General features: G+C 47.0%; 1 protein-coding gene across 5 annotated transcripts in view; it reads left to right on the forward strand.

The window, feature by feature from the left end:
• The window catches only part of LOC143775635 (uncharacterized), a 65619-nt gene that overhangs the window by 835 nt on the left and 46263 nt on the right, over positions 1–18521 (forward strand). The window lies entirely within an intron of this gene.

Below are 18521 nucleotides of genomic sequence, written 5' to 3' on the forward strand. Positions count from 1 at the left end.
GCCATTATACTGTATGGAGCACTATAGCACCATGTGGGGCCATTATACTGTCGAGCACCATGTGGGGCCATTATACTGTCGAGCACCATGTGGGGCCAAGTATACTGTGGAGCACTATGTGGGTCCCATTTCACTGTGGAGCACGGCTGTGGAGTCGGAGTCATGGAGTCAGAGTTACCGTAGTTTTGGTTGGAGTTGGTAGAAATGTACCGACTCCGACTCCAGCTTTAAAAAAAAGTATTAATATTTCATAATTGAACTTTCATATGAATTTTATAAATGTTACTCAAATATATGTTCTATCAAACTATGAACAACAGTGATAAGCAGTTCTGCTGGAGATAGAGACATTTCTTACTTCTTGTGTGTCACTGTTCTCCACTGCCCTTATCTAATCTTATACTTGGTTAACCTCATGCTGCCCCAACCCCCCTACTTACAATGTATGAAACTGAAAGTGAAAAGGTGTTGCAAATTCTTAGTAGTAAAGCTCCTCTAGACTAGATGTTTACTAGGTGTGCGTCTTCCAAGCATCTCACAGCTGCTACTCAGAAGAGGAAGACTGTAAGGCTACATTCACATTTGCGTCTTTCGCCGCAGCGTCGTGGACGCATATCAACGCATGCGTCGTGCGCCCCTATCTTTAACATTGGGGACGCAAGGGCATGCGTTTGTATGCGATGTCATGCATTGTCCGCCGCATGCGTCGTTTTGCCGCACCTGCCGGGGCGCGGCCGACGCTACATGTTGCATTTTTGTAGCGGCGAAATTTATTAAAAAAACGCATGCGTCGGTTTTGCGTTGTCAATGCGTTTTTTTCCCCATTGAAATCAATTGACGACGCAGACGACGCAAGTGCATGCGTTGCAGCGCGTTGTGCGACGCATGCGTCTTTCAATAAAATAACCAAATGAAGTGTCTAGACGGTGTCTAGAATATAAGTAGGTAGGGGAGCACCACAAGTTGGGAAGAATCAATATCATATATGTGCAATAACTTTAGGGGTGCAATTCAGTGCGTGGCCAAAAAGCGTACTAAACCAAAAAAGAAGAAAAGAGGGCCACGTAAAAAGAATGCACACCCAGGAGGGTATAGACTAAATAGTCAAAAAATTACAAAAGTTTATTGAATACAGAAACCAATACACCACAATAAAAACATATTAAAATCTAATAACCACACCACTGGTCCCAGGATAAATATTGAAAAATGAATGGTACAAATATGCAGATGATGTTGTCACGCATAAAAAGAATACTAAGCAATATACCGCACAACAATGATTATAATATACCATTATATAACCTCAAACCAAGGTGAGTAAAATATGATATAACTCAGAGAGTTGATGACCCAAATATATACCTATGATGTATAAGGTACCAGAAGACACATGGTCTGGGCGTCCCCAGACAGACCAAAATGGGGCCCCCTATCAATCAAAAGGCATAACAACACCAGTAAGGCATAATGCATATGCAGCGCCCCAGAGTCCTGGTCGTTGCAGTACTGTGGCTCCGCCACTAAGGTGAGCCATGGTGCGTTCGATGGCACTGAAGGAGTTCCTCCAATCAGGTATCACAGACACCAATATGTTTCACAGCTGGGCCTCCGGGGGGAGCTAAGGGTGCTATTCATTAGGCCACTCCCCACCATAGTGGGTAAACTGGGGGTCAGGCAGGAAGTTAGAAGAGAACGCTGACTGGATTGAACGAAGCAACACCTAGTGAGAGAGGGTGTTGTGGAGGAAGAGACAGTAGGGTCTCTGCCAGGGGTGGGATCCTGGCAGAGGCTTGGCATTGAAGGAACGCAACGGGACCGTGCCTGCTCAGAATAGCAGCGGTGCCCTAAGAAAGGATTAGAAGCGAGATAGATTGTGCTGAGTGAGAAACGAAATCAAGCAGAAGGAGAATACCAGCAGGGGTTTTGTTGAAAGAGGCAGCACCTTGCTGAGGCGCATTACCGGTGGCCGGAACGCCGAGGGAGTGGAATAATATACAGCTTTAAGCCATACTCCAAACAGCGGCAGGACAGTCAGTCTCAGGCGGGCTGTCTACCACATATCACCTATGAAGTCTTGGGGGGCAATTGCGGGAGAGGGGCGTCTCTAGGGTCCCGGAAGAACTCCAGGCCTACCTGACAAACGGGTGCCGTTCTTACTGTAACATCAGGAAGGGACGGAAGATTAGCAGAAGATCAGTTAATCGAGTTGTGAGGGAACTTAAGAAACAGACACAACAGTTGTGGGGTACTTTCCGTAAGCACAGCAGGGAAGGACTACAACACAAAGCGCTAAGAAGGAAGGCACTGATTTCCACCTGTGAGGAGAACTCTGGAGGTGCCATTGGACCGGCCGGACTTGCGCAGCCTGGTGGACCGGATTCCGGACTGAGGACCGAGAGATCTCCAGTAAAGAGGTAAAGAGACTGCAACCTGGTGTCCTCGTTATTTACCGCGACCTGCACCCCACAACTGCACCGCTACACCACCGTTAACAGCACCTATTTGCAACGGACGTCCCCCACTGACAGACAGGGCCACGGACCGGGTCTAGCCACCGTGACAACCCCAGGACTGAGATCCCAGAGGCCCGGCTCCGGGTACCCCTCGGCCCTGCGGCGGTGTGGGGGCGCTCCGCAAACTTGGCGTCACGAACAGGATCTACTTAAGCCTGAAGAATCAGGTCATGTGTGCCTAGAGACTGTGATTTGTTGTGCATGAACTGTAGCTTTATTGAGAGACTGTGTGCTACCATTGACCAATAGAAGTTCCCGCCAAAAGCCGCCGCCATTGCTACTTTGGAGAAGAAGGAGGGCGTGCTATGGGAGGAGACTACCAGAATGGCGCGAGAAATGGATACCGCCCTCTGCGCTTCGGGCTGCAAGGAGATGACCTGCCCCAAAGCAGAAGACAACCTCCTGATTTGCAACGGCGGGAAGCAGGAGATGGAGAAGCCCGACCTCGGAGAAATGGCGGAGTCAGGTGCATGCACTGCCACCGACTATCAGGCAGCGATGATGAACAGCAAGTGCCTGAGCGAGGAAGATGCGACTCCGGCTTGCCCCTCTTCACCGGAGACGGACTTATGTCCCCTGCAGCCGGAGGGCCTGAAACTCCTGGAGCAGATAGCAGAGCTGAGTCCACCAACCCTGACCTTGGAGTCCGTGGAGGAGGAACCACAGCGAGCGGAGCAGCGTTCGGGGGCCGCATCGGAAGAGCCGCGGTCCGAGCAGCAGCCGACTCCAGTGTTCTTGTCAGCGGACCGGATCGACATCGGTGGAACCACATCAGGCGTAGGTACGGAAGACGCCCCTGCTCCCCCTCCCGAGTCCGCGTCCACGACCCACCTCCATCTCAGTAAAGGTCGACCCTTCTCGGCAGGGTTAATGGTGTTATCCCCTGGTGACCTGGGGAGGATGGTGCCACCGCTGTCGACTAGAGTGGGAGAGCCCGTGGATGTGAGTCTAGATGGAGTAGTTCTTCGGTGGGACAGCCCCTGGGTTGGGACAGATGGATCCCAGGAGAACGGGTCCACTCTTGCGGTGCTTACGTGGGAACAATATAGACAGTGCTTGATTCTACAGTGGAAAGGCCGGAAAGAGGCCGAGCCGATGGGTCCATCGAAAATACAACAATCCCCTCCGGCATGGGATGACAGAGACGTGGTAAGGCGGGGCACTGTGTTGGCCTACCATGCCAGAAGGGGGTGGGGCCTCATACACGAGCCAGGATTGGATACTGACGTTTTTGTTGCGCACTGTAACGTGAGGGCTCCCTGCTGTGGCCGAAGTGGAGAACCATTGCAAAAGGGGGATCAGGTGACCTACAGCCGCCACCAGAACCCGCTCGGGTGGTATGCACGGAATGTTCGGTGGTGTATGTTTGGAGCCGCGACCCTTACCACCTCGGACCTGGTCCCAGGAGCACCTGACCTAGTCACCATCGCGACAGTGCGCCTGGTAGCGGCCACCGAGTTGGCCAGTCGAGTTCATCTGCACGTTCGAACCGCGGACACTGGCACCACAGTGGCCGGGGGGCAGGAGCCCAAGCCACCTGAGCAAGAGTAAACCTCGGAAACCTGAAAATGTAAATAGTTACTGGTTGTTCTTTTGTTCCTGTTGCTGCTAAACCCGTTCAGGGTAAACTTTAAAAAGGTGACCCCTTTGTTGACCCGGGGTCACTATTGTTGTTTTCGTGAAGTTTTGCACAAAGTTACACGAACTGCAGTAATCATGGACTGTGCATGATTCAAACTTTCTTGTAAATAGTTTGCACCTTCTTAAAGGTGCTTCCTACTGGTTTTAGTTAAAGACACTTTGCGAAGATACCATTCCGGAGCCTTTGCATGGACTGGTAGGCTGAGAAGAAGAGCTACCTCAGAAAGACTTGATCTCCTCTTAAAGGGGAGGTGAGAATTGAACCTGAAAGTGATACTGTTTTGGAACAGTAATGTCATGATGATGCTTTGCAAGAAATGTAACCGTTTTACATGAAAAGTTATATGTGTTTAATATGTTTGAAATGTGAAGCTTGAATAATGTTCTTCAAAAGGAAAGATGCAGAAAGCCTGTTGAGGTAGACTAGAGTTCTGCATGGATAGAAACGTAAGAAAGTAATAATGAAGGTGAGGATAGAAGGTAAACCCTGCGTCCCCATAGAAAGTTAGTTCGTTACTAAGGACAGAAAGTAGACCCGTAGGGGTTAGTGAGTGAGTCCTTATAGGAGCCAGGCAGAGTGGGCTCCATGTTCTCAAACTGAAAGGAATGTTATGTCTATACTATGTATAGTAGAGAAAGGCAGTAGGCCCTGGCTGAACGGGGCGGTCCTGTAAAAGAAAGGAGAGGCAGTAGGTCTGGTGCCATAGGGACAGGCGGTCCTGCAGGTTCAAAGTAGGAGAATGTGAAGTTACCTTGCCCTGTAATGTGATTATAGGAAGGCCTTTGATAAACTAAGAGTGTATGTTTCTTAAAGGCAATGTTAATTTATTGTTCCAGCATTTGCACTTAGTAGAATACCCGATTGGGTAATGAGAGTAAATTGTAGCCTGTTGCTATGATATTTGATTATGTTTTGTAACGTTAAAGTGTCCTCACCTCCCATAAAGGGAAGCCTGTTCAAGTATGCTTATTGTTTTGCACTCAACAAATTTGTATGTCTTTTTGCTAATCTGTATTGTTGTTTTCTTCCCAGTCCCGGAGTACTGTGTTTAACCAGGGGGGAGTGCAGCGCCCCAGAGTCCTGGTCGTTGCAGTACTGTGGCTCCGCCACTAAGGGGAGCCATGGTGCGTTCGATGGCACTGAAGGAGTTCCTCCAATCAGGTATCACAGACACCAATATGTTTCACAGCTGGGCCTCCGGGGGGAGCTAAGGGTGCTATTCATTAGGCCACTCCCCACCATAGTGGGTAAACTGGGGGTCAGGCAGGAAGTTAGAAGAGAACGCTGACTGGATTGAACGAAGCAACACCTAGTGAGAGAGGGTGTTGTGGAGGAAGAGACAGTAGGGTCTCTGCCAGGGGTGGGATCCTGGCAGAGGCTTGGCATTGAAGGAACGCAACGGGACCGTGCCTGCTCAGAATAGCGGCGGTGCCCTAAGAAAGGATTAGAAGCGAGATAGATTGTGCTGAGTGAGAAACGAAATCAAGCAGAAGGAGAATACCAGCAGGGGTTTTGTTGAAAGAGGCAGCACCTTGCTGAGGCGCATTACCGGTGGCCGGAACGCCGAGGGAGTGGAATAATATACAGCTTTAAGCCATACTCCAAACAGCGGCAGGACAGTCAGTCTCAGGCGGGCTGTCTACCACATATCACCTATGAAGTCTTGGGGGGCAATTGCGGGAGAGGGGTGTCTCTAGGGTCCCGGAAGAACTCCAGGCCTACCTGACAAACGGGTGCCGTTCTTACTGTAACATCAGGAAGGGACGGAAGATTAGCAGAAGATCAGTTAATCGAGTTGTGAGGGAACTTAAGAAACAGACACAACAGTTGTGGGGTACTTTCCGTAAGCACAGCAGGGAAGGACTACAACACAAAGCGCTAAGAAGGAAGGCACTGATTTCCACCTGTGAGGAGAACTCTGGAGGTGCCATTGGACCGGCCGGACTTGCGCAGCCTGGTGGACCGGATTCCGGACTGAGGACCGAGAGATCTCCAGTAAAGAGGTAAAGAGACTGCAACCTGGTGTCCTCGTTATTTACCGCGACCTGCACCCCACAACTGCACCGCTACACCACCGTTAACAGCACCTATTTGCAACGGACGTCCCCCACTGACAGACAGGGCCACGGACCGGGTCTAGCCACCGTGACAACCCCAGGACTGAGATCCCAGAGGCCCGGCTCCGGGTACCCCTCGGCCCTGCGGCGGTGTGGGGGCGCTCCGCACATACATGAAAAAAGGTGTAAAGGAAACCTAGTAGGAGAATCCTAAGACCCTAATCATGAAGTAGTACTCATATCAATAGGATCATATGCCATGGTGAAAGGAGCACAGGGGTAAAGAATAAAAATAATAAATATAAATATAAGTCACCCAGCCAAGTAGTCCGGTCAATAACGTGGTCCGTCAACTGTCAGGATAAGGGGGATGAGGAAGGGTGATCCCGGGATCCAGGAGGTGTGGGTGGGAGCCCCACGCGTATCGCTGCCGACCGCAGCTTCGTCAGGGGAAGTAGTGAGGAGTAAATGGGGAGAGCTTAAGTAGCGGTCAGAAGTAGTGTTGATTACTCACAGGTGCATGAGGGATATCCAGGCAGTTATCATGATGAAGGTGGGAGAGACGGAACCATATGCTGGCGCAAGACGGTAATGACGACAAATAAATGAAGGTGAAAGTGCACACATGCGCACACCACTTGTTGCTGGCCAGCAAAAGAGCGCAGGCGCACTAAACATCGCTCAAAGTAGGGCTGGTGTAATGCACAGAGAGCCGGTGAGCCAGGAGACAGAGCGCAGGCGCACAATCAGCTTGTGGTACCGGGTCAGGACCAACAGAGTGTGCACAGCGGCGCATTATCGCCAAGTTTAATGCCAATGAAAAGGTGGCAGATGTCACTGACTAAAAAGAGGCACATATCAGCGCACAAGTACTCATATATATCAGAAATGATTATGAGGCTGGCACAAAAAAGTGTATATAAAGATATGTATTATCAGGCGAGACCAACAAAATATAGAAGCCTCCTAACATGGGATGTGCAGACTGCCATAGTCAATGAGCCGCAACAAAACCCGTGGAGGGTATAATGTCCAAAGCAAAAGGGGACCAAATTTACTACGCGCGGACACAGTTTGTTGTGAAGAAATCCAACGATATCCTAAAGTTCCTCTTTATCCACATTGACGTCAGGGTACAGATGTGTCCAGTCAGAAGGATCATCCCAGGAAGCTAGTAAAGAGTAATTCCTCATTAAGTCCGGTGGGGGAAAGGCTTCGCAAATTGAAGATCCACCGGGACTCGATTTGAAGCAGAAGTTTCTTGAGGTTGCCTCCTCTGATATTGGTAAAGACCCTCTGTAAGCCAAAAAATGAAATATGAGACGAGGAGCCACCGTGCACCATTAAAAAGTGCGATGCAACCGGGGATACCACCCTGCCCTTTCTGGTATCAGATGCTGCCAAATGAATTGTCGACAGATGCTTTTGTGCCCTCTTTCTGAATTCTTGAGAGGTTTGGCCTACATACACCTTATTGCATGGGCACACAATGGCATAGATTATATTAGCCGTTTTGCAGTTGATGTATGAGGTTAGTCGGTGTGATTTTGAATCCAAGGGATTAATAAATTGATCCCTTGTAGCAGGAACATATTGGCAGACACTGCAGCCCCCACAGGGCAATGATCCCCTCAGACGTATGCCACGATTCAGACTAATAGTGGGGCGGGAAAAGTGACTCCTTGTCAGAATATCACCAAGATTTGGGGCCCTTTTAGCTGTCAGGGCAGGGAGCAACTAAGGTGGAGGTCTGTGTGTCAGCAGTGAGAATGTCCCAATGAGATGTTAAAACCCCTCTTATCCGATCCCACTGATCATTGAAGTCCGTGATAAAACGGACCCCAGTGTCCTGATGACGGGCCTTAGGGGAAATCAGTATGTCCTGATTGGCTTCCCTGGCCCTTTTAAAGGCATGGGAAATGGTTTTTTTCGGGTAACCCCTTTGCCTAAATCTGGACGTAAGGGCCCTAGATTGTGTACAGAAGTCTTCGTCCAAAGTACAATTTCGGCGAACCCTCAAAAATTGGCCAACGGGGATGCCCCTCCTGGTATGCAAAGGATGGAAGCTATCATACCTGAGTAGGCTGTTCATCGCAGTGGGTTTGCGGTGTAAATCCGTAATCAAATGCCCATTGTTGATGAGGACCTTCAAATCCCAAAAGGTTACAGTCGCGTGTGAGAGAATGCGTTAAGACGATGTTCAGATCATTATTGTTCAATTCTTTAAGGAAATCCAAGCACTCCCCCTCTGTACCTGTCCACAGGAAAAAAACACAAGGGTCCTAAGAAAAAAGGACACAAGCCTCCAAGGGGCCCAAATCCCCATTTCGCCGGCCGTACAGACCTCGACGTCATTGAACGCTTCCCCAGTACCCCCTGAAGACAATTCTCCTGCAACTTCGGTTGATCATCTAGAGGTAATTAATCTTTCTAACTATCCATTGTCTGCCTCTGAGATTTCTGTACTACAAAAGGGACTTATGTTTTCACCCACTAAGGCCCTTGATAAATTTGTTTTGGTTAAAGATTTATTTTTGTTTTGCCGCAAATTAGTTTTACAGGTTATCCATCACAAACCAGACATGGCGAAGAACTTGGATAACATTGAACAACAGGCGCACCAGGACCTTCTGGACCTTCTGCATCAAAATGAGGATGGACCAGGTAGGAGGATTTTTCCATATAAAAACAAATCTGTTTTTTCCCCCTCTTTTTCCCTGGTACCTGCCGTGAAAATCTTTTTTGAACTTGCCAAAAGGGACATCCTACTCTTGTCACCCTCCCTAGGGGTTCCTAACAACCTTACCCCTAGTGAAAGGAAAGCACTCATTTCTTTGAAAAATATCAAGGACTTTATCATCAAGGAGGCGGACAAGGGTGGCAACATTGTCCTTTGGCCTGTTCACCTTTATACGGCAGAAGTTTCCAGGCAACTCAATAATGACAGATTTTACACCAGGCTCCCCTCCGACCCTACGGAGATCTTTTCGGCCAAGTACCATTCATTGGTCAGCCGGGCCCTTGACTATGGCATTATCAATAAAAGCACACAACAATATCTGCAGGTAGAATTTCCGGTGATTCCGACCTTTTATCTGCTCCCTAAGGTGCACAAATGTCTAACGGCACCCCCTGGACGCCCTATAGGGTCCAGTATAGGGAGTCTTTGTGAGAAGGCCAACGTGTATGTTGATTTTTTTCTGCAACCGTTGGCCACTTCTCTACCATCCTATACTAGGGACTCGGCTCATTTCATCAGCATGTGCCGGGATATAGTGTGCCTGGACCAAACACTCTTGGTGACTTGCGATGTGGAATCGCTCTATTCAAACATCAATCACCTTGATGGATTGCATGCGGTTGGACATTTCCTTAGCAGATTGGATACCTCAGACCGGTTTCATGATTCTTTTGTTATTGATCTATTGCATTTTATTTTACATCACAATTATTTTTTGTTTGATCGTACGTTTTTCCGGCAAGTATCAGGTGTGGCCATGGGGGCGCGTTGCGCTCCGGCATTTGCAAACCTCTTCCTAGGATGGTGGGAGGAAACTACTGTCTACCGTTCTGAGGCCTTCAAAACACATGTCAGGCACTGGCGTTGCTTTATTGACGATGTTTTTTTCCTGTGGACAGGTACAGAGGGGGAGTGCTTGGATTTCCTTAAAGAATTGAACAATAATGGTCTGAACATCGTCTTAACGCATTCTCTCTCACACGTGACTGTAACCTTTTGGGATTTGAAGGTCCTCATCAACAATGGGCATTTGATTACGGATTTACACCGCAAACCCACTGCGATGAACAGCCTACTCAGGTATGATAGCTTCCATCCTTTGCATACCAGGAGGGGCATCCCCGTTGGCCAATTTTTGAGGGTTCGCCGAAATTGTACTTTGGACGAAGACTTCTGTACACAATCTAGGGCCCTTACGTCCAGATTTAGGCAAAGGGGTTACCCGAAAAAACCATTTCCCATGCCTTTAAAAGGGCCAGGGAAGCCAATCAGGACATACTGATTTCCCCTAAGGCCCGTCATCAGGACACTGGGGTCCGTTTTATCACGGACTTCAATGATCAGTGGGATCGGATAAGAGGGGTTTTAACATCTCATTGGGACATTCTCACTGCTGACACACAGACCTCCACCTTAGTTGCTCCCCGCCCTGCCCTGGCAGCTAAAAGGGCCCCAAATCTTGGTGATATTCTGACAAGGAGTCACTTTTCCCGCCCCACTATTAGTCTGAATCGTGGCATACGTCTGAGGGGATCATTCCCCTGTGGGGGCTGCAGTGTCTGCCAATATGTTCCTGCTACAAGGGATCAATTTATTAATCCCTTGGATTCAAAATCACACCGACTAACCTCATACATCAACTGCAAAACGGCTAATATAATCTATGCCATTGTGTGCCCATGCAATAAGGTGTATGTAGGCCAAACCTCTCAAGAATTCAGAAAGAGGGCACAAAAGCATCTGTCGACAATTCATTTGGCAGCATCTGATACCAGAAAGGGCAGGGTGGTATCCCCGGTTGCATCGCACTTTTTAATGGTGCACGGTGGCTCCTCGTCTCATATTTCATTTTTTGGCTTACAGAGGGTCTTTACCAATATCAGAGGAGGCAACCCCAAGAAACTTCTGCTTCAAATCGAGTCCCGGTGGATCTTCAATTTGCGAAGCCTTTCCCCCACCGGACTTAATGAGGAATTACTCTTTACTAGCTTCCTGGGATGATCCTTCTGACTGGACACATCTGTACCCTGACGTCAATGTGGATAAAGAGGAACTTTAGGATATCGTCGGATTTCTTCACATCAAACTCTGTCCGCGCGTAGTAAATTTGGTCCCCTTTTGCTTTGGACATTATACCCTCCACGGGTTTTGTTGCGGCTCATTGACTATGGCAGTCTGCACATCCCATGTTAGGAGGCTTCTATATTTTGTTGGTCTCGCCTGATAATACATATCTTTATATACACTCTTTTGTGCCAGCCTCATAATCATTTCTGATATATATGAGTACTTGTGCGCTGATATGTGCCTCTTTTTAGTCAGTGACATCTGCCACCTTTTCATTGGCATTTGCAGTTTTCTATTTTGCATGTCACTATAGCATGTATATGCGTATTTGTAGATCGAACATTATATATCTATCAGTGTTATGTTGTGGCTTGCACCCTGTTTAGGCATTATTGTTCATCTACCATTTTAGGTCCGGATAGGCTGCATTTACCCACCACTTAAACTTGGCGATAATGCGCCGCTGTGCACACTCTGTTGGTCCTGACCCGGTACCACAAGCTGATTGTGCGCCTGCGCTCTGTCTCCTGGCTCACCGGCTCTCTGTGCATTACACCAGCCCTACTTTGAGCGATGTTTAGTGCGCCTGCGCTCTTTTGCTGGCCAGCAACAAGTGGTGTGCGCATGTGCGCACTTTCACTTTCATTTCTTTGTCGTCATTACCGTCTGGCGCCAGCATATGGTTCCGTCTCTCCCACCTTCATCATGATAACTGCCTGGATATCCCTCATGCACCTGTGAGTAATCAACACTACTTCTGACCGCTACTTAAGCTCTCCCCATTTACTCCTCACTACTTCCCCTGACGAAGCTGCGGTCGGCAGCGATACGCGTGGGGCTCCCACCCACACCTCCTGGATCCCGGGATCACCCTTCCTCATCCCCCTTATCCTGACAGTTGACGGACCACGTTATTGACCGGACTACTTGGCTGGGTGACTTATATTTATATTTATTATTTTTATTCTTTACCCCTGTGCTCCTTTCACCATGGCATATGATCCTATTGATATGAGTACTACCTCATGATTAGGGTCTTAGGATTCTCCTACTAGGTTTCCTTTACACCTTTTTTCATGTATGCATTATGCCTTACTGGTGTTGTTATGCCTTTTGATTGATAGGGGGCCCCATTTTGGTCTGTCTGGGGACGCCCAGACCATGTGTCTTCTGGTACCTTATACATCATAGGTATATATTTGGGTCATCAACTCTCTGAGTTATATCATATTTTACTCACCTTGGTTTGAGGTTATATAATGGTATATTATAATCATTGTTGTGCGGTATATTGCTTAGTATTCTTTTTATGCGTGACAACATAATCTGCATATTTGTACCATTCATTTTTCAATATTTATCCTGGGACCAGTGGTGTGGTTATTAGATTTTAATATGTTTTTATTGTGGTGTATTGTTTTCTGTATTCAATAAACTTTTGTAATTTTTTGACTATTTAGTCTATACCCTCCTGGGTGTGCATTCTTTTTACGTGGCCCTCTTTTCTTCTTTTTTGGTCTAGACGGTGTCTAGACAGTGACAAACAACAGAGATAATAAATATAGGTTGATGCATTGTTTGCCAGTTTTCCTCCAGCATTGAAGACAGACCAGACAAGCTCTCTTCAAGAGATGTAAGGGCCCCGTCTCACTAAGCGATTTACCAACGATCACGACCAGCGATACGACCTGGCCGTGATCGTTGGTAAGTCGCTGTGTGGTCGCTGGGGAGCTGTCACACAGACAGCTCTCTCCAGCGACCAACGATCAGGGGAACGACTTCGGCATCGTTGAAACTGTCTTCAACGATGCCGAAGTCCCCCTGCAGCACCCGGGTAACCAGGGTAAACATCGGGTTACTAAGCGCAGGGCCGCGCTTAGTAACCCGATGTTTACCCTGGTTACCAAAAAAAACAAACAGTACATACTCGCCTTCTGATGTCCGTCAGGTCCCTTGCCATCTGCTTCCTGCTCTGACTGAGCCGCCGTACAGTGAGAGCAGAGCGCAGCGGTGACGTCACTGCTGTGCTCTCACTTCTCACTGTACGGCCGGCAGTCAGTGAGAGCAGGAAGCAGACGGCAAGGGACCTGACGGACATCAGAAGGCGAGTATGTACTGTTTGTTTTTTTTTACATTTACGCTGGTAACCAGGGTAAACATCGGGTTACTAAGCGCGGCCCTGCGCTTAGTAACCCGATGTTTACCCTGGTTACCAGTGAAGACATCGCTGGATCGGTGTCACACACACCGATTCAGCGATGTCAGCGGGGCCTCAACGACCAAAAAAAGGTCCAGGCCATTCCGACACGACCAGCGATCTCGCAGCAGGGGCCTGATCGCTGGTACGTGTCACACATAGCGAGATCGCTATGGAGGTCGCTGTTGCGTCACAAAACTTGTGACTCAGCAGCGATCTCGCTAGCGATCTCGCTATGTGAGACGGGGCCTTAAGTATAGCATGGAAGCTGCGCATTTTTTGTGTTATTTTCAAAAAATGTTCTTTGCAATTGGTGGATCTTGTACTGTACTTTATTCCGGCTATACTGTTGTTGTTTAATGGAAATTGGTGTTTTTTTATTCTTGTTGCGATGTATTTCTGCCGTTATATGATGGCGTTTCATTGTCTCCGGCCTTGTTGGTTTTATTGTAAAGTATGGTGGTCTATCCAGGATTTACTTTTTTTTTCCCTTTTTAGTTTGTGTGTTTTATTTTGGGTTTTTTCTATGAGTTGTGCTTAATATTTTCAAGAGATGTAATTATAGAATGGATTCTGTGCATTTTATTTGTGTTTTATTCTTTGAAAATTTTTATTGCAAGTTGTGGATGTTGTACTGTACTGTATTCCGGCTATCCTGTTGTTGGTTAATGCAAATTGGTGTTTTTTTATTCTAGTTGTGATGTATTTCTGCCGTTATATGATGGCGTTTCATTGTCTCCGGCCTTGTTGGTTTTATTGTAAAGTATGGTGGTCTATCCAGGATTTACTTTTCTTTTCCCTTTTTTTTGTTGGGTGTTTTATTTTGGATTTGTCAATGATTTTATGGTGCTTAATATTTTTTGGGGGTTATGTTTTGCATGCGGTTGTTCCACTGTTTTTTTTTTTTTTTTTAATAGAAATGTATTTTTTCTTATCAGGTTCTGATGTATTTCTGGGGTTCTTTGTTTACGTTATCTTGGTTTTCTATTTTTTTAAAGACAATTGTAAAATATGGTGTTTTATAATGTATTGCCTTGCCTTGTGCCTTTTTGGTTTAAAATATATATTTGTTTTTTTTTAAAGATTTGTACATGGGGGCTGTATGTTTTTTTTTTTCTTATCTGGGACTGTTGTGTTCTGTTTTTGCTATAGTCTGCCATTGTGTCGTCTCTGCCATTGTTTTTTTTTTTCAGTGTATGGCGGTGTTGTTTGCTCAGCGCGTGTTCAGTTGGCATTGTACTATGAGTGCACTGTTCGTTGTGGTCGTAATGTTTATGTATGGTTTTCCAAAGATTTTCTGCTATGTGGTAAATGTAAAACATTTTTGAATTTTTCCTTGCAGAATTTATCTTGACCATGGCCAGTGACTCAAACCACACAACACCAACACCGCAGGGGAGTTCGGTGAGTACATGATCTACTGTTGTTCAAGTTTAACTATTCGTTGTATTTGTACACGTCTCAGTACATTTTTTGTAAACTAATTTCACAGGCTTCTTCAAATGAGGAGGAAGAGAACCAGCAGGAGCAGCGATCTCGGGGCCAAGCTGTGGTGGCAAGCCGGCGAGTAAGTATTTTTCAAAATATAGGAATGTTTTCAATGGTTAAACATTTTTTTTTTTTTTTTGGGTGGTGTGGGGAGGTGGGGGAATATTTGTATTTAGCTTGCAAACATTAATGTTTTACAATTATTGTAGGTTCCACGACGGGACCCACAGGAGTCAATAGACATCGATATGATGGTCGCCTGTATCCAGGAGCGAGGCCCGTTGTGGGACAGCCGTGACCCTCGGCACGCAGACCAGGTTGTTTTGAGGCGCCTGTGGAATCAGGTGGCAAGATCGCTGTGGGATGGCTTTGACAGCGCTTCGCCCACGGACAAAGGAAACTTTGGTAAGTATTGCTGAAACGCCGCTATGACCCTACAGGCCAGGATACACAACCGTGTGCGATGTGATCAACTCATGCAAGTTTGTTGCATCACACACGGTTTTTTTATCCTTTGAAAAGGTACAATCTCTAAATTTTATGTTGCCTTTTTCACAGTCACAAAATTGAAGACAAGATGGCGTTCCATGAAGGACCGTTTCAATAAATTCCTGCGGAAGGAGGAGGAACAGGCTCGAAGTGGTGCTGCTGCGTCAACGACTACATACAAGTTCTCACGACTCTTACAGTTCATGAGACCAATCCTTGGCTGCCGAGCGTAAGTATTTAACTATTCTGACACATCGGGTATAACACATGTTCACGTAGTATATTGCCCTGCCACTTAGTATATTGCCCAGTGACGTAGTCTACATCCCAGAGATATATAGCATATTGCCCAGCCACGTACAATATTTCACAGTGTCGTAGTCTATTCACCGTGACGTCATGGCAGATCCGACGATAAGCGTAAACCATGACGCCCGTCACAAACGTCTACGGAGGGTGAATGTACCCTTTATTTTTAAAATCCAAATTTTACCATTTTTTAATAGTGATGCTGTTTAGGCAGCGTCAATATTAAAACGTTGGTAACATCTAGGTTTAATGCTGGCAACGGATTTCACCCACGGCAAGGGGAGTATGCGGGCGACAGGCATTCACTGCGTGGAGTAAGGAGCGGCCGATCAGGACTGTGCCCATTGCTGATTGGTCGGGTCACCCATGACAGCCAGCTGGACAGAACAATCAGCGAATAACGGTTACTGAAGGACAGACAGACTGACAGACAGACCTGACACTTAACAATAGTGTTGTGTGATGCAATGTTAACTTTTTATTACACAGGAGGTGGCGAATGAAAATTTTTTGATTTTGTATACTAATGTTTTGCTTATGTTTCCACAGCACACACAGCAGCACCCTTGAGCCTGTTGCCTCATCTGGAGCGGTCCTTCATGAATCGCCATCTGACCCGTCACAGCCATCCCACAGCGAGAGCAGGCTTGCACCACTTTCTGGAGAACCGGCAGCCGGTCCATCAGGTGTTCCCCTGGCCGAGGCCACTGGCGCTCCTTCCTTCGGGTATTCCCGACAGCGTCAGCGGGCCTCGGACAGGCCGCTAATGCCCGAATTTTTGCATTTGAGCATGGTCTTCCAGAATTGCTTCAAGGCGCTGGGCGATAGAATGGACACAGCTCTGTCCAATATCGACCGGCGCCTTGACAATATGGAATCCGAGCTCTCGAGGCCGGCAAAACATTTTTTTAGTGCCATTGCGAAGGGCATGGTGGAACATCTTACGCCGGAACTCCAGATTTCGGTGATGCAGGCCTGCAACAATGCCTACGTGACTGCTCTGCAGCAGGCTCGGGTCATGCAGTCAGCGACTACAATGCCCGTAGTACCATCGCTGGCTAGCCTGACTCCGACTCCTGCTGCAGAGCAGCCACACAGAGCTCCGCGTGCTGAGGGCCACCGCCACCGACACCAGAGAACCGAGCCACCGAGGCCTGCTCCTGCCAGGCCCTCAAGTTCACACAGAAGACGGCCTGCGGAGGAAGACCAAGAGGGACCAAGGAGAAAAAGGAGGACACGTACAGCTACGGCGGCTATGGCAGCTCCTACTAACACACCGAGCTCTCGTCCGGGTTCCAGCCGGAGCTTGAGTAGCCATAGCCTGTCCACCGGAAATAGGACACTGGTTGTGCCTCCTCCCCCCCCTTCATGAGTTCGGAATGTCACCACCGAGGGCCACACCACCGACGGCCACACCGGCCAGGGCCACACCACCGACGGCCACACCACCGACGGCCACAGGGTGGTCGGAGATACCATCAAGTATACTTGACTATGCTTCTACCTCCTCCTACTCCACCCCCTCCCCTACATACTCACAAACCGGTGGATACGAATCTCCCCTAGTTGCGGAAGTTGATACCCCTTAATCTTTCCCCCTTTCTTCTTTTGTTCCCACAATAAAAAATTTTATGTTTCAAACAAAATGTATTTTTATTGTTGTTGCCGGCAACTCGCGCCGTGTACACATGTTAGGTTTTTCACACCTCATAATTGCAATATCAGACACTATTTTACAATTTTTTGTTATTTTTTTTTCGCTTTTTGGGTGTCTCTCATTGTACTAGGAGATGTGAAACACAAACATAGAAAATATTACAATTTGTAGGCTGCCGTCACACTCACAGTATTTGGTTAGTATTTTACTTCTGTATTTTTTAACCAAAACCAGATTTTGAACAAATAGAGGAAAAGTATAATAGAAACATATGCAACACTTATGTATTTATCATCCACTCACGGTTTTGGCTACAATTACAGATGTTAATTACTGTAAAAATACTGTAAGTGTGACGGCAGCCTAAACATACTTGAAGGTAATGGGTCAGGTGAGGTGTTTTAGCAATTGCCACGTGGTCAAGTGTCGCCACTATTTGACTCAGGATGTTTTCCAGCATCCATAGTTCAAGAGTGTTAACTAACCTAGAGTTGAGCAAACATGATCGGCTCCCTCCTTGCCAAAAAAACACTTGCAGACTAGTAGAATATGGAAGCCAGCTTCCTACAGTGTGGATTTGTTTCACCCTCCGCAGCCGCATGTTCCGAGGCTGTGTGACAGCAAGAACACATGCACAACCCAAGCATTTTTGTTGGCCTTCCCATGCATGTGTAGTGCCTGTCACAAGCAGTTGCGGGGGCGGAAAAATGCTTCAACCAGCGCGCTACATAAGCCGCGTTCAATATGCAAATAGTATGCAAGCTTTATAGCTTGACAAGGATGGAGGCGATCATGTTCGCTCAACTATGCAACACACGGATGTGAACATAAGGGGTGGTTAGGCACAGTGTGTTTGGGATACGGTAATCACCGGAGTAACTTTTTTTAGTGTTAACACATTTGGAATAAAAATGGACATTGTAATATTTTACAAAAAATTTTATTGACAAAATTTTGTGGTACAAAAAGTGGAACCGTTTTTATAAAGGAAATACAAGGTAATTTTTGGGTAAAAAACAACACAGTAGATATTCCAGGTACCATACAAATGTAGAAGAACAGGACATTAGGCACCCAACTGGTTAAATTGTATAGACACAATTGTGTTAAAGTAGTAAAATGACAGTTTTATTTGACTTTAATCACAATAAATGTATGGTAAAATAGACAGATAAAGTTGAACTGAAACATAAACAGTACACCATTTGATCTTGCCATGACACACGGCCAACATCAGAAACAAAATAGGAAGCAAATCGGTCCCTCATCTGCCCAATTTCAACACTTGTCCTCAGAGGATGATCATGGTAGTCTGGCAAAGGGTTAGGTATGGGTTCATCTAGTTCCACGTTGACTCTC

This window comes from Ranitomeya variabilis, chromosome 5, assembly GCF_051348905.1.
Source record: "Ranitomeya variabilis isolate aRanVar5 chromosome 5, aRanVar5.hap1, whole genome shotgun sequence".
Classification (NCBI taxonomy): Eukaryota; Metazoa; Chordata; class Amphibia; order Anura; family Dendrobatidae; genus Ranitomeya; species Ranitomeya variabilis.